The 15395-nt window shown below is 43.9% G+C and overlaps 1 pseudogene; it reads right to left on the minus strand.

Moving 5' to 3' along the window:
- The window catches only part of LOC135217020 (E3 ubiquitin-protein ligase TRIM33-like), a 361157-nt pseudogene that overhangs the window by 292150 nt on the left and 53612 nt on the right, over positions 1-15395 (minus strand).

Consider the following 15395-nt stretch of genomic DNA (forward strand, 5'->3'; position numbering starts at 1 on the left):
CAAAGCGGTCAATGTTTTGGTTTGAAATCAACTAATGGCGAATAGAGTTTTATTTCGTCATATTTAACTCAATTAGGAGCAAATTGTTTTGCCTCTAGTTAGCATAAAAGAATATCTAGATACTTATATGAGACAAGGTCATCTTTTCGTTATAAGACGAGTTAATTTTAAATTGAAGTATGAATTTAATTTTTTTTTTTTTGTCAACAGATTGCTTTGTTGGCTTTACTGTTACGTTATTTATCTTTTAACGGCGTGAAAACAGCAGTAAACTGTATTCTTTCAAGACCTGAAGTTTTGGTTAAAATGATTCTCTCAACCATATCTATGGTTGTGTTTGATCAGAAAAGTTTACAGGAGTTTTATCTTTGTTACCGATGCACAATAAGTCATTAGCAGCTCAAAAAGTGTTCTCAGTTTCAGCTACAACTTTAAATTTAACAGTATGTTTCCTTGCTGATCTTTGATCTATGACAAACAAAGTTATTACCAAAAAATATATCAGTCCTATTATACATAACGTCATTTATAACAAAACTGCAGTAATTGTTTACTATCTTACGATGGTTGAAATACAAGCCATATGGATGTTGTTATCCAATTCGGTTGTACTTATCAAAATGACAATTTGTCGAAAATTGCATTTTTCCTAACTATACAAACCTGAGGTCCTTTAACAACTAGGAATGTGGAAGGTAACTAGCGGCAGCTGGGACGGGTCCGTTAAGGATTCGAACAAGGGGAGAACGGTAGTTAACTGATTGTCCGATCCGGCTTCCGCTGCGAGCCCGCTGCGCACCCCGAGATGTTGGGAAGAATTCACTTTTTGCCTTTAGGGCCCATGCAAAAAGTTGGCCAGACGTTGAGGGGGTTGGCATGAGGTGGGGGCACCTCATATGTAAAGGACCTCAGGTTTGTATAGTTTTTAGGAAAAATGCAATTTCGACAAAAATTGTCATTTGTTCCGATACGTAATACAAACCCTCGGATCCTTTAACAATCAGGAAGAACCTCACCTTCTTGGTGGGAGGGGAGGAATCCGAGTCTTTTTTTGGTGGGACACAACCGGTGTTCGTCCAACCCTGGAGTTGCCCTCCCTGGTCGTAAGAGCAACGGGAGGGATCCCAAACCTCCCTGTCCGATTGATCGGGGGTGAGCACCGCCAGGTAGCAATGGTCAGACCTCTGGGCCAAGTTACTAAGAGAGTAAGGCAAGCCGTATTCTCTTTCGTACCAGCAAGCAAAAAAGAACTTGTGGTTCCTGTTTTGCAAAGAGACAACTCATAAAATGGATGGGTGGGGGACTTTGTCTCAAATTTAGGGCAGTCCACTTCCTTCCCTCCCCCTTGTTGGAGGGAAGTGGTGGGGGATATTTAACTCCTATCCCTACTGAAAGGGATAGGAATGGTCGACTTATTGGAAGTAGCTCACCCCTGCAATCTCGTCCTTACCCAGCAGGGTGACGAACCGTTGTCACCCTCTACCCAAAGGTAGAAGGAAAAGAAAAAGATGGGGAAGAGGTAGACCCAGTCCACACTCTCATTCGCCTCATACCATTCTTACGGTCACAACAGCCACCGATCGGCTGTTTCAGCCTGCGAGGGTTCTGGGTTTAACGACACAACGTGTTTGAGCAAACCCACCACGGTTCCCAAGGGAACAAAGCATCCAAAGGAAACTGTGGGCAATATCCTGAAGGTAGAAGGTGGAGGTGCATGCGGTCCGGGTTGGAACCAGGCGCCTCGCCTTCATTACCTTGCGCCACGGAGAAGTTCTTTGCGGAAACGCTGAGAGGAATGATGAAGAGGCGTTTCCACACTCCATCCTGTGTGGGGTCGAGTTTTCTTCAGACAGCTCCGTCGCAACCTTCACATGACAAAGCAGCATAGGCCCTTCCGTATCGGAGGCGGTGAGCGTCCATTTAGGGAAGGGTATTGGTTGCAAGGACCTTCGAACCAATCGTCAGTTACCGAAGGGTTTCCGAGTCTTCGCACGTAAGATCGGTACGAAAAATCGAGAGTCACAAATCCCCATCCCTTTGTGCTTGGAACTTCTTTCAACGAGAAGTCATGCAGTTACCTAAGACCGAAAAAGAAGGAATAGTCGTATGACCTATCCCCTCTTCTCGACTTTTGGGTTATGTACAAGTAACACTCATACTGAACAAGCTATTAAGAAACGAAAGTAAATGATTGCTCTGGAACAACCGAACTTAAGTCCACAGCCATAGCTTTTTCGTAACTGACTCGGGCGCTCTTGACGAGCTAGCCGAACTGACTGGTTCGGAATCAGTAAGAGGCCAAGTTGTTCCAAGCATCCGGGGTAAGGTCACGTGACCTTCGCCCTTTAAAGAGGTTTATGATGAGAGACCAAACAAATAAAATATTTGTTAGTCCACCGATGCCGGAACGGCGCTGGCGATGATTCTCTTAATGCATAAGCTCAAAAGGCGAAAAGTCAATTGCCTTCAAAAAGACCGAGGTCCCTGAATTGGCAAGACAAAAAAGCGTCATAGACGTGAATCTCCAGCTTAAATGGAGAAACAAACACTATTGTGACGTTGAAAGACGAAGGTAGGCAAATGAATGCACCCTAACGGTCTTCCAGCTGAAGTCGAAAGAGAAGGGAATCTCCAAGATTCTAAAACCTGTGGCTTACAAATGACTGAAAAACGCTAACCCGCCATTTCATTGCTGTCCCGTTTGGTGCAATGAAAAGCGGGGCGTTCTCAGTAATGAAACACAGGGGGAAGAGCCGCTTGAAGAACTGCCTTCCTCATGGGCTGAACGTTTGGAAGTAGAGCTGGCACGGGTGTGGGAGTAGGCGATGTCTGTTTCAATACATCTGCTAATCCGGGGTGAAACAAATTGAACTAATTGTAACACATCCGAATACCAAGAATATTTTGAGGGACAAACTCCCAGATTCCGCAAAAATCATTCGCATTATCGGGATACGATGCAGCAAGAGACTATTACAGAAGTTCTGTTAACCGGCTGCGGGTAAAACAGAAAAGGATGAGAGTCGAATAGATATCTCTGTTTTAAAATTATCGCAATAACGAAGACGATGAATACTAGCGTTTCTCAGCAGTAGAAAATGGTCATTCATGTATGCGAAGAATCCCCCGTTAATCAGAGGGAGCTTAAGTTCCGCATGATTGTTGGGTCAGAGATAACGGCTTTGTTATTCAATCAAAGCAAGGTGAGAAAGACATAAACAACCGTCCTTATCTCAAAGCGGCAGCTGATACTGAAATGCCTCGGGCAATTCAATACGCAGTAGCTGTCGATGACGCGTCATCCTGGAGTTGCCAAAGTAATCACTTTCCACGAAGGAATGCGTTCGGCTAGAACCACCGAGCATAAAAAGATATGCTCGAGCAATTTATATTTAAGCGAAAACGAAATTTTCGGTAAATTAATAAAGCTTAAAATGGTGTTGTTGTGGACAAAACACCATAAGTATAATAAAATTGAAACTGGAAAGCTCCTGGGAGGTTGCAGGCAAACCGCGGGTTGCAGTTCAATTAGAATACTTTTCGTCCTAAGTCGCAATCCGTAGAACAATCAACCATGAATGCGCCTCCTACCCCTCGGACCATTCAACTGCTGTTAGCCCAGTAATCAATGTCGCGAGGTTACTAATACTACGTATAGTAATTTGTAAGGATTCTGAACCAACGATCTTCCATCCTAGAAATTCTTTCCTTCAAGAAAACAAAATAAGGATTGGAGATCCGACCCACCCTTCGTTCTCTATTAAAGAGAAGTGAAGGAGAAGTTCTTCCTCGAAGGAAAGCTTCCCCCAATGTGGTGAACAGAATAAACTAAGACGATAGTTGACAAGCCAAACTGGATATTCCCGTCCGTTTCTTCTCTATTCCAGGTTGAGGTTAGCCTTAGCTTTCAGCAGCAGTCTTCTTCCTAATTGCTAGAAATTCCAGGAATTCGAGCATAGGCCGAGGTTCCCGGATTAATCGTGGTAACATATCGGGGATTCTCGTTCTCGCTCACTTGTTTGGACCGTGGTCAACGCCTAAGTGATTTGGAGATCGTAAGAAACTCTTAAACCACTTCTGAATGCGCTAGAAATTCCCGTAGAAATTCTAAGCAGTACGGCGAAACCTCCCCACCGAATTCGTCCACAAAAACGACATCGGCTGGGTGGTCCTCTCGATTCCCGTAGAAATCGAGAATGGGGCAGGATCCATTCCCTCCTCAAACGACCGGGGCATTACGTCAGGTAGGACCCGAAGGTCCCCTCCCCCCCTGGTAGCGCAGATCCCCAACGGGGATCCCTACAGAAGAAATCTCTGTAGGATCCTTCACCCCTTTCCCTCGTAGCCGTAAGGGAGAGGGAATTGGGGGAGGAATTGGATACTCGCTCGCCTTCCCCAGTTGGAAACTAGCAGTTGGAGAAGAGGTAGGAGCAGCCATCCGCACCTTGCGGAGATGGTCCTCTCAGAGTCTGGGAAAACGTTATCGTCAGGAGGAGAAAACGGTTTTCCCCGAGGAGGGGTTTACGAACTCTCACTGGAGGTTAAGGGTCTGCCGCCACTGTGAACGTCGTCTGGGTGGGGCTGATCGACACCTGACAGGAGAGAGCCGATACCGTCCCCCCCCCCCCTCCGACTCATTCCAGTCCTCGTCGAGGTCGAAACCTCTCAGGAGGACCGAAGGAGTATTTAAATAAATCGGTGTCCGAAGACACGTAGAAACGACGCCTGTCGCAGTAAGAGGAGGTGGAAGTAGCTTGATCGACGGGCCAGAACTGAGAGAGCCTTCTTGTCCGGAGACGAGAGACACTGGTTCAAGACAGAATCGGCAAGCTCCGATCGCGGCATACCCACCGTCAGTTTGGGTTCCCTCTCGGGCCCCAAAACGACTCGAGCAGAGACAATGGGCTCTGCTGGTGGGAGCGGCGATCCTTCCCCCGGTCGTTGTGCTGACGAATCAGTGCAATAACCTGGGTTAAAGTTACTCTGAATCTCGGAAGTTACAGCGTCTTGAGGAGTAGGACCGTCCAGTCCCTCCAACAAGAGCAGCTCCCTAGGACCCTCCTCCTTCAGAAGAAGGACCAGCAACAGATCCCTGACGGTTGCCTCCAATCACTTGCGCGTACGTCCTGGTTGGTCCTAAGACCAACCTGGCACGTGCGGCGTCGTGACGGGATCGAGGTGGCGCATCTCTCACGATCACTCCTATATACCTCGCTCTTCCTGGCGTATGCCGAGGAAGTTGAAGGTATCGGAGAGACAGAACTGACGCTACCCCCTCTCCCCCTGACGGTCGCCTCCAATCACTTGCGCGTACGTCCTGGTTGGTCCTAAGACCATACGTGGCACGTGCGGCGTCGTGACGGGATCGTGAGCGGCGCACCTCTCACGATCACTCCTAGCTACCTCGCTCTTCCCGGTGTAGCCCGAGGAAGTTGAAGGTAGTGGAGAGACAGACCTGACGCTCCCCCCCGCTCGCTGGCAGGACCAAGCGTACGTGGGGGGGCTGCAGCCGATCACCAACCGCGGTGGGGATCGATTTGCGGGCCTGGCCGTGCCGCTCACCTGTGGCGAGCGGGCCGCGACTGAGCAGCGTCGACCCCGGTTCCCGTGCGTCAGACGAGCTGCTGCTGGTCACCGTATCCGCCGTCCCTGTGGAGCGGCGGTCAGGTGACCTGCAGAGCTCGCTTTCGCCGTGAGACCGGTGAGCGTCCTCCTCGCCCCACGTCAAACCGCTGGTACCAGCCGAGGCTGGTACCGTCGGTCGAGGGGACCTGGGGGACCTCTTCCCAGCCTCAACCCGTGGCCGGTCAGAGACCGTCACGTCCACCCGAGGTACCGGCTGGTCGCTGCGAGAGCGGCCGCTGGCCTGGCGAGAGTCCACCTGAGCGGCTCTCGACATCCTTCTGCTCCGTGCCCCGGTCATGACGCTGAGCGAACTCAGGCGTCTTAACTTTGGCTGCACGGTCACCCGAAGGAGATTGTACACTCGGAACTTCTCGCGGACGAGAAACCGAGCCGGTACCTGGCTTAGCAGCAGAGCTGCCAAGACCAGGCGAGGGTGTACCAGCGGTAGCCAGCACACCCTTGGTCCCCGTCTTCTTCTTCTTCTCAGCAAGAGGGGAGACGGGCCCCGTTCCCGAAGGAACAGGAGGACCAGCAGAAGAACCCCCCCGTCACACCGGAATGTGACGAGCCCTTCGAAGTTCCCGAAGGAGTCTTCTTAGGGGGAAAACAAAACCCGGTTACCAGCTGGTCGCTGCGAGAGCGGCCGCTGGCCTGGCGAGAGTCACCTGAGCGGAAAAAAAATTCTCGCCAGCCTTCTGCTCCGTGCCGTGGTCTTGGCGCCGAGACGAACTCTGGCGCCGAAACTTTGGCTGCACGGTCTCCCGAGGGAGAGCGTACACTCGGGATCTCCCGCGAACGAGAGGACCGAGCCGGAACCTGGCGTAGCGGCATCGCCGCTAGCACCAGGCGAGGGAAGTACCAGAGCTAACCGATACTCCTCTGGTCCCCGTCTATCTCTTCCTTACGGAAGGGGAGACGGGCCCCGCTCCCAGAAGGAGCAGGAGGACCAGCAGAAGGACCCCCGTCCCACCGAGGTGGGACGGGCCCTTAGAAGTTCCCGAAGGAGACTTCTTAGGGGGGGGGGGGGAGGCAGCCTTCTTCTTCTTCGGCTTATGGGCCTTAGAAGTCGAAGGGGAAGAGGCAGCAACAGACGAAGACGAAGATGACACCTTCCTCTTCTTCGTCAGCTCACGCAGGACAGTCGTCAGGTCCTCCATCCAGGCCGGAGTCGGCCTATTGCCGAAGCAACACGGCCCGGACTGCACCTGTCCGGAAGGACCTGGGACTGGGAAGACACACCATGGGCAGGACCAGCATGGACAGGCGCAGGAACCAGGAGCGACAGGAACAGCAACCAGCTCAGGAGCGGCAGGAACAGCGGCAGCGGTAAACACAGAAGGGACAGCCAAGCCAGTAGCGGGAACCACATCAGCGACAGGTACGCAGGCCCAGCCATCGCCTCGTAGAATCATCGGCAGCCAGCGTGGTACTGGCGGCCGGTCCAGGGGCGAGCTGCTGGAACAGCGGAAGTCTGGGGCAGGCAACACGAAGAAAACACAGGCGGCGGCGGCATACCCCTCCTCGGTACGGCGCGACCGGCCCTAGAAGCGGCAGAACGGCGTCACCGACACAGCATGGGGAGTGTAGACCAGCGGGGGGAAGCAGCATAAGCGGCCGTGAAGGTTGTAGTGGAGACCACTCCAAGGTCACCGCCCCAGACCTCGCAAGACTCTGCAGCAGATCGTGGATGCTAGGCACGCCCTGCAGCCGCAGTGGTCCATACCTGTCCAAGGTCGTCTCCCACGGCTGTAGCACCTGCGGTAGCACAGACAGATTAGTAAGAGGGGTTCCCTCACGCACGGGGGGGAGACATGCCCCACCCGAACGGAAAAGGAAGACCCCAAAAACAAAAATACGAGGAAGCTGAGCGGGGGGGCAGGAAAGAAGACGAAGAATCGGATACCAAGGGAGTCGCGGGAGAGCTTTCCGACGACTTCCTGGCAGACCTTCGCTTCCCCTACCCCGCACAGCAGTGAAAAGTAATATGAAAAATGAAACAGAATACTGCACTTGCGATTCACTTCATAGAACTTAAAGAGGGAAAAATCAATTCCCGGTAAGAGCGGGAACTTGATCCTTAATAATATGATTGCTATCATAAATATATATGAAAATGAACAATACTGCACTTGCTATTTTCACTTTCACAGCAATAAATCGTAAGGATTAATTCCCGGGTAAGAGCGGAAATTGATCCAAAATTAAATTTGATGCAATTAATAAATGAAAATGAAAAGAAAACTGCATTGCGAATCCACTTTCATTGCATTCTATACATACAAAATAAGAGTCTCTTGCCGAGCGCAATCAAGCTCTCGGCAACGAACGCACAGGGCAAAAATATAATGAAAAAGAGTACTTACATCTTTCAATTACACACTTTCGCCCAAAATACATGACTCGGCGCGAGTGCGCCCGCCCTCGGCACCGAGACATAATTCAAGGGTTCAATTCATGAAAAGAGCGGAAATCGCCGTCTCTACGGCGATAGCTCCATGTTGATTCATAATTAAGTAATGAAAATGAAAACAGTGTACTTACAGTTTCATTTTCAAGTCAAACCAAACCATTAGTAAAAAACACAATATAAACAAAGCATACGACGATGAAGCGGGCAGAGAGCGATGACGAACACGTCCTTCACACCCGCGGCCGAAAGCAAAAGTGATTCTTCACCTCTCGGGCTCTCGGGCGCGCGGGCGCGCGCACGATCGGACAAGCAGTTAACTACCGTTCTCCCCTTGTTCGAAGCTTACGACCGTCCCAGCTGCCGCTAGTTACCTTCCTATTGTTAAAGGACCGAGGGTTTGTATTACGTATCGGAACAAACGTTGTTTCTTGTTTGGTTGTTCATGGCTGTACTACCAAACAAGTAAAACGTTAAAACAAAACTTTCACAATTCTCTTTTGCTGTTTTTTTTTTTTACTTATTTAACTAGAAGATGGGATAAAGTTAGGCTATTGTAATTTGGTCTGTCTCTCTTGCTGCCTGGTTGTACGCTGCTGGGCTGCACCCGTTACGAGCAAAATTCAAAAATATTTTCAAAATATTGTCGTATCAGTATTAATTGCTCACCCCATCGTAAAATCGGATTATCGTAAGACAAATTATCGTAACTCGAACACTACCTGTATTGAAGAAAATCATCAGAGAGAATGTGACTCCTACCGAAGTTGACAAAGAACCGGAACTCATCATTTACTACCAAAATCGATGTACCCAGGACCTTATCAAGAAGAACAATCTGACGGCCCGGGCAAGAGACCCCTTGAAGCAGTTGAATGTGGTCTACCAATTCTTATGCCCCATCATACAATTAAAAATCATACCATAACAGCACATCAGGAAGCCACCTCCTGCAACAGTATTATCAAGAACACTAAGATAATAGGGAGGGCTCCTGACCAGCAACGTTTACGACTACTGTAGGCACTCTTTATACAACAAGAAAAGCCCTCACTGAATATGACACAGGAAGTGCTCTTCCTCCCCACCAACTTAAGAACACATATGAATATAAATAATAACATAAATAATACCAGACCGAGGTACACCCCCAATCCAAGAACATCAGATGAGACGAGCAGCCCAGCAACCAATGACAATTGAGCTGCCGTGAGGTAACACGTCATGCAACGCCCAGGGACATAATGTCTCAGCCTTGATGGTCTACCAGCTTGCAACAGTGCAACCTTCAACAATGAGAGGTATCTTGAAAGAGACTTTTTCCAATCAATAGGGGGAATGCACTGCACCAACAACCAATGAAAAATCTGCATGCGGTTGACCCACTGCTGACCTACCACTAGTCTACCCTGACCCACTGCCATGATCATACTCAATACCAAGAGAAACGTCGGTTACTACAAGAATTCGACTAAACCCAACATTGAATTATACCTTGATTCATTTAAAATATACTTTCTGTAATAAAATAAACTTTAATGCAACAATATCCCTGAAATTGACTCCTCCTGATGAATCATATCAGCACAATATTCTTTAGTTGCTATTTACAAGTTGAATGCAGCTGATGCATCAATATTTTTCAATAATACTTGTTTCAAAGAGGGTCTCCTTCCAATAAATAATAATAATAATAATAATGGAAAAAAATCCACTACGTATTATGTAATTGTACATCTATTTCAAGATAAAACTGTAAGGACAGCTTTCAGGGATCTAATCGGTTGAGTTGAGTTGAACATAGAATTTAGGCCAAAGGCCAAGCACTGGGAACCTATGAGGTCACTCAGCGCTGAAATGGAAATTGACAGCAAGAGGTTTGAAAGGTGTAACAGGAAAACCTCACTGTTGCATTATGAATCAAGGGTTAGGAGAGGGTGGAAAGTAAGATGAAGAAAGAGAATATGAAAGGAGGTACAGTAAGAGGAACGAAAGTGGTGGCAGCATGGGGTAGAAGGCAAGGTGCTAAGAACCTAAAGTAATGCCTACAGTGCACTGCATGAGGAATCTGTTCGGTTCCTCTTCTCAACTGACATTAAAAAGGGGAACCGAACAGACACCTGAAAGCTATCCTTACAGTTTTATCTTTAAATACAGGCAGTCCCAGAGTTACGACGGGGGTTCCATTCTTGAGACGCGTCATTAGCCGAAAATCGTCATAAGCCGGAACATCATGAAAAATCTTAAGAAAACTTTACTTTTAATGCTTTGGGTGCATTGAAAACTATGTAAACAGCATTCTTATTGCATTTTTCATAAAAAAACTTCAAATATTAATTATTTTGTATTTTTGGTCTCATATTTCATCTGCCAGGTCAGTGTTGTAGGCGTCATAACCCTGGAAATAATTTCTGATGAATATAATAGAAAAGCGCCTTAACCTCGGAACGTCGTAAGCCAAATCCGTCGTAACCCGGGGACTACCTGTATATGCACAATTACATACTGTGGATTTGTTTCTCCATTTTAAGGCTCATGCTACTATGAGTATTTTTTTATTATAATACTATGTAATAATAATAATATTAATAGTATAATGATAACAATAATACACACTACCTTCCAATAAAACAGACATTATAATGAATATTTTAAGCTGCTTAAATACTGAAAATAGTTGACAATAATTTCTCTTGCTCACCTTTCCCAAGTCCCCTTGATTCACTGGAAATCCTTAGAGAGATATCGTCACCAGAATTCAGTTTTGCTTTGAAACGGTCAAACAAGCTTCTGTCAGGCGAATCCTTATCCACTTTTAATACCTGTTCCATCAACAACCTGAGAAATAAATTTACCTTGAATACATCTTAAATTGATACAAATATAACTTCAAGTAAAATATGACAGTAACTGCAAACTTCGGATAAGTCTGTCATCAGATTTCTGTAAATGCTTAATCAATATACAATTTATTTCAAATATTTCTTCTAAGGCCAACATCAGAAGTGGTGACATCAGTCTCAATTTTTCAAAAGCCTGCCTTTGTGCTTAGTATTTTCTCTTGAGGTTAGTCCAAGTATACAAAGTTCAACTGCACAACAAATGTTTGAATAGACATAAAACTTCTGAGACCTGAGCTACATCCTATGGCTATTGTATCCAAATTTATTCCTCTATATCTACATAATTTTATAACAAAATTAAACATTTTTCTATTTATAACTGACTTGGACACTAGTTTTCCTTTGCCATATTTTAAAATACTGTCCAACCTCTTAAATCTGGCACTCTGTGGTCTGGAAACTCCCATTATCCGAGACTTTTAATCAGCCGCCATTAGTTGAGTGACTATGAAGGTGGCGACACACATGTTCCAGATGTTGGATTTATTCAGAGGTGGAGGTTTTAAGAAGTCTATGCACAGAAATCTGTGCATAGACTTCTTAAAACCTCCACCTACAATTTTTTAGGTGTCTGTCTCTATGTAAAATGGTATTGGCTTATACAGGCTTATTCAAATTTTATGCTTATATTATCTATGGGTCACTCTTATTTACCATAGGCTGGTACTAAACTCTTTCCCCTTTATCCATGGAATTACTATATATTTTCTTGCCATCATCTTAATATTTACTATACAGTCCAGTGCAGAATTGTTATAATTCTTTAAAAGCCTGCCCTTCCAAAATAACATTGTGCTCCTCCCCCCTTCTCTAACTCTTTTATTTCTGGAACATTTCAAATACTGTCTTAAAATTACCAACTTTTTCATTCTATACTTGGTTCACCTCTATAACTGTCCTGTAGTGTAAGCATAACCAATGTATTTTTCTTTTTTAGTCACCAAAAACTTTGCTTTATTTAAATTATTACTACTACGACTACTACCACTGCTAACTACTACTACTACTACTTTTTTTTCTTTTTCTTTACAAAAAGTTCAAATACTGTGCTTCCAAATGACACCAAAAAAGCTGAATGAAACACTTTCAATTAAGCACCATAAACTACCTTAGGATAGCAAAAATTTTTTTTATAAATTCCTAATCACCATAATCCTATTATGAACATGTTAACCCTCATACTACACCCAAAATGTCCCATCAACACAACTTACTTTTTAGAATAGAGAAGAGCCATATCAGAGGATGTGTTCATTACAGCTTCTACCACGGTGATACAGTGATCTGCCTGAGAACCTAAATGTAGCAAAACTTCATTCTTCTTGTCTAGCTGCTCCTGCTTGCTATTGCAGACATCACGTAACAATTCAAATAGTGTGTTACCACGCTGCCTGATGATTTCGATAAAACTGAAAAAAAAATCATGGCTAGTTTAACTAACAGCAGCACTGCTTCAAGTTTGAGAGCTCACACACACCATACTTCTCAAAAAATATTTCAATCACCAAGAGCACAAGAAAAATTTAACTTTTTACAAAGAAAATTTTTTTCTTGTAAAAACCTGTCACTCATATAGTCACAATCATGCCTTTGCGTGTCCCAGACACTGTAGTCTGTTTTTACAGGGAGAGAGAGTTACAGTTCTGCACTGTTCCTCATGAATCACAAACATTTGCAGCTGTCAAATGCCTCAGTTTTTGAGTCAGGATCCTAGCTATAGCAATCACCAAGGCTGGGAGGAAAATGTATCTTGGTGATGCATTAAAAAATAAAATTCTTTTTTCATCACAAAACTGTTGTTCACATACAGCTTGACTAGCAATTTAGGCAAGAGGCGGCACTTGCTGCTGAGTCCCAAACAAAATGATTGGAAATTCATTAAGTAGTAAAGAACACCAAATTTGGACAGAAAATAAGACTCGTAAGATATACTCCCTCTGAAAAAGTTTTTTTTGGGGGGGTTCTATTATTGATCACTTCCTATTTATGTGAGACTTACTGGTTAGTAAACCCAACAATCTCTTTTTGCATGTCCCAAAACAATGAATATTACAAATTAAATTGATACAACAGTCACACTGCTAAATGACGAATGGGATTACACTTAAAGGATTTGTTCATAAATGAGACTTTAAAACGAAACAAGTTGAAAATGTTAAGACATTAAGTAGATGCAGAACAAGAAGGTACCAAATAAAGAAGTGACTAGAGTAGGTACTAACTGTTCCATTGCCATTGCTAGTCTACTGATAGGTATTCTAACATTTGTTTCAACTTTATAGCTACGTTAGATAAGGATGTCTTGACACTCTATGAACCTGTCAATAAATTAAATTACAGTGAGGTGGCCCAGACTCATCATCATCATATTAGTTTAACCAGACCACTGAATCATATTCTAAATTCGTAGGGCTTCTTCAAAAGAATTACCCTTAAATTAGAGGTGAAAAGTTTTGTAAATTCTCAAAACCAAAATATAACTAAATACCAAATTACTACATGGATAAGTAAAATACATTCCTTGCAGAACACAGAATAAACACTGAACAAACAATTGTAGAGCAATATGTGCAAAATACCTACAGAACAGAATAAACACTAAACTTCATTCATATGGCAAAATGAATGCATTATTCTTCAGAATGCCAGTCTAAGTTTTTTCCATAACCATCTAAATTATAGCGAGTGGGAAAAACCTTCTGCTAGAGAAGATAGGCTGCCTTACGGCTAAGTTACTATATCACTTGATACATAAAAAATGGATTAAAAAAGAGAAAAGACAAAAGTAAAAATAATGATAAGAAATTTTACAGATATTTCATATACTTTTACGGCAATTTCGTAGAAATGACAATCTGATGAATTCTGCTAACTGTGATCAACAATGCAGACGCACGAAGCGACGCAGCTAATTGCCATGAACTCTTGGATCCCTGCAGTGTCTGGAACATTCATATAAAATGGTTGTGACCTGCACGAGCAAAATGTTTGGTGGTGAAACTAGTACTTACGTTTCGACTAGTCTATTGATATCAGCCTGAACTGACTCTTGTTTGCTGATAATCTGTTGTCTACGTTCAGCTACCAATTCTTTTGCATTTTCAATGTAGCCTCGTTTTTTACGAATATCAAGGAGAAACTGCTTTAACCTTTCTCTAGTAAGGTTAGCCATTTCTTCAGAAAACTTGTACTTGTGCTCACGGTGCTCAATAAGCTGACAATCTCTACAAGTCAGCTGATCACATGTTTGACAGTAGAGGTTGAGTTTTTCCTGAAAAAGGAAAATAATGTAATGAAAAACTTTTATCAAGTACTATGCAACTCAACAACCAACTTTAAATAAATGAGTCCAAGAAAACATTACTTTTTGATTAACTTTTAAGTAGCAATAAATCATATAATCAGCAGTAAGCAAACGAAGCTTCGCAATACTGTTACCTTTGTGTGTATATTACAGAATAGTGACTTTTTGGTCTGAGTCTTTACAGAAGAAGAGGCATCAGAATCAACATCTCCTTTCCCTTTAATAATGTGATCTTTGGTGACCTTCACTCGTTTGTGAGCCTGTGGATGAGAAAAATATATGGTTGACTGCCGTAAACCTCAATACATAACACTGAAACACTCTTCATGACCACCACTACACATTTCAGTGGCTGAACTTTTTTATGTATACATCACATCAACTCATCAGCTAAATAAGCTTTTCAACTGAAGCTATGCAATTCTCCAAAAAACCTAAAACAAACAATTAAGTATCTAAGTAAAACAAGTCAACATTAATAAATATCCAAGAACAATTCATGCTCCTGAATATTATACGATTCAGTTTTACTAATACTGAATAACTGCTGTGACATTAAAGTTTTTCTTCTTAATATTCCTTTTGAAGATCTTTATCTTTTCTACGATGAAGTTTTATCTTAATAAAAACACAATAAAATGACAAATCCAATCAAGATCTACATGAACTAACACAAACCTACTGTATATACTCATGTATTATTTAATCCCAAATACAATGCAACCTCTAATTGTTTCCCAAAGTTGAATTCACTATACTACAACCCATGTCTTATACAAGCTCTGTTCAAAGTACGTACTAATACAAGGCAAATTTTCCGCTATTTCAAGTATAGTGTGTATTAACAGGCTTTAAAAAATGATATTGTTATTGTACAATAAAGTTTCATACATACTTACCTGGCAGATATATACTTAGCTATAGACTCCGTCGTCCCCGATAGAAATTCGAATTTCGCGGCACACGCTACAGGTAGGTAGGTCAGGTGATCTACCGGCCTGCCGCTGGGTGGCAGGAATAGGAACTATTACCTTCTAAGGACAGATTTTTCTCTTCCACCTGTCTCCTGAGGGGAGGCTGGGTGGGCCATTCAATCGTATATATCTGCCAGGTAAGTATGTATGAAACTTTATTGTACAATAACAATATCATTTTC

The sequence above is a fragment of the Macrobrachium nipponense genome, chromosome 19 (assembly GCF_015104395.2).
Source record: "Macrobrachium nipponense isolate FS-2020 chromosome 19, ASM1510439v2, whole genome shotgun sequence".
NCBI classification, from domain to species: domain Eukaryota; kingdom Metazoa; phylum Arthropoda; class Malacostraca; order Decapoda; family Palaemonidae; genus Macrobrachium; species Macrobrachium nipponense.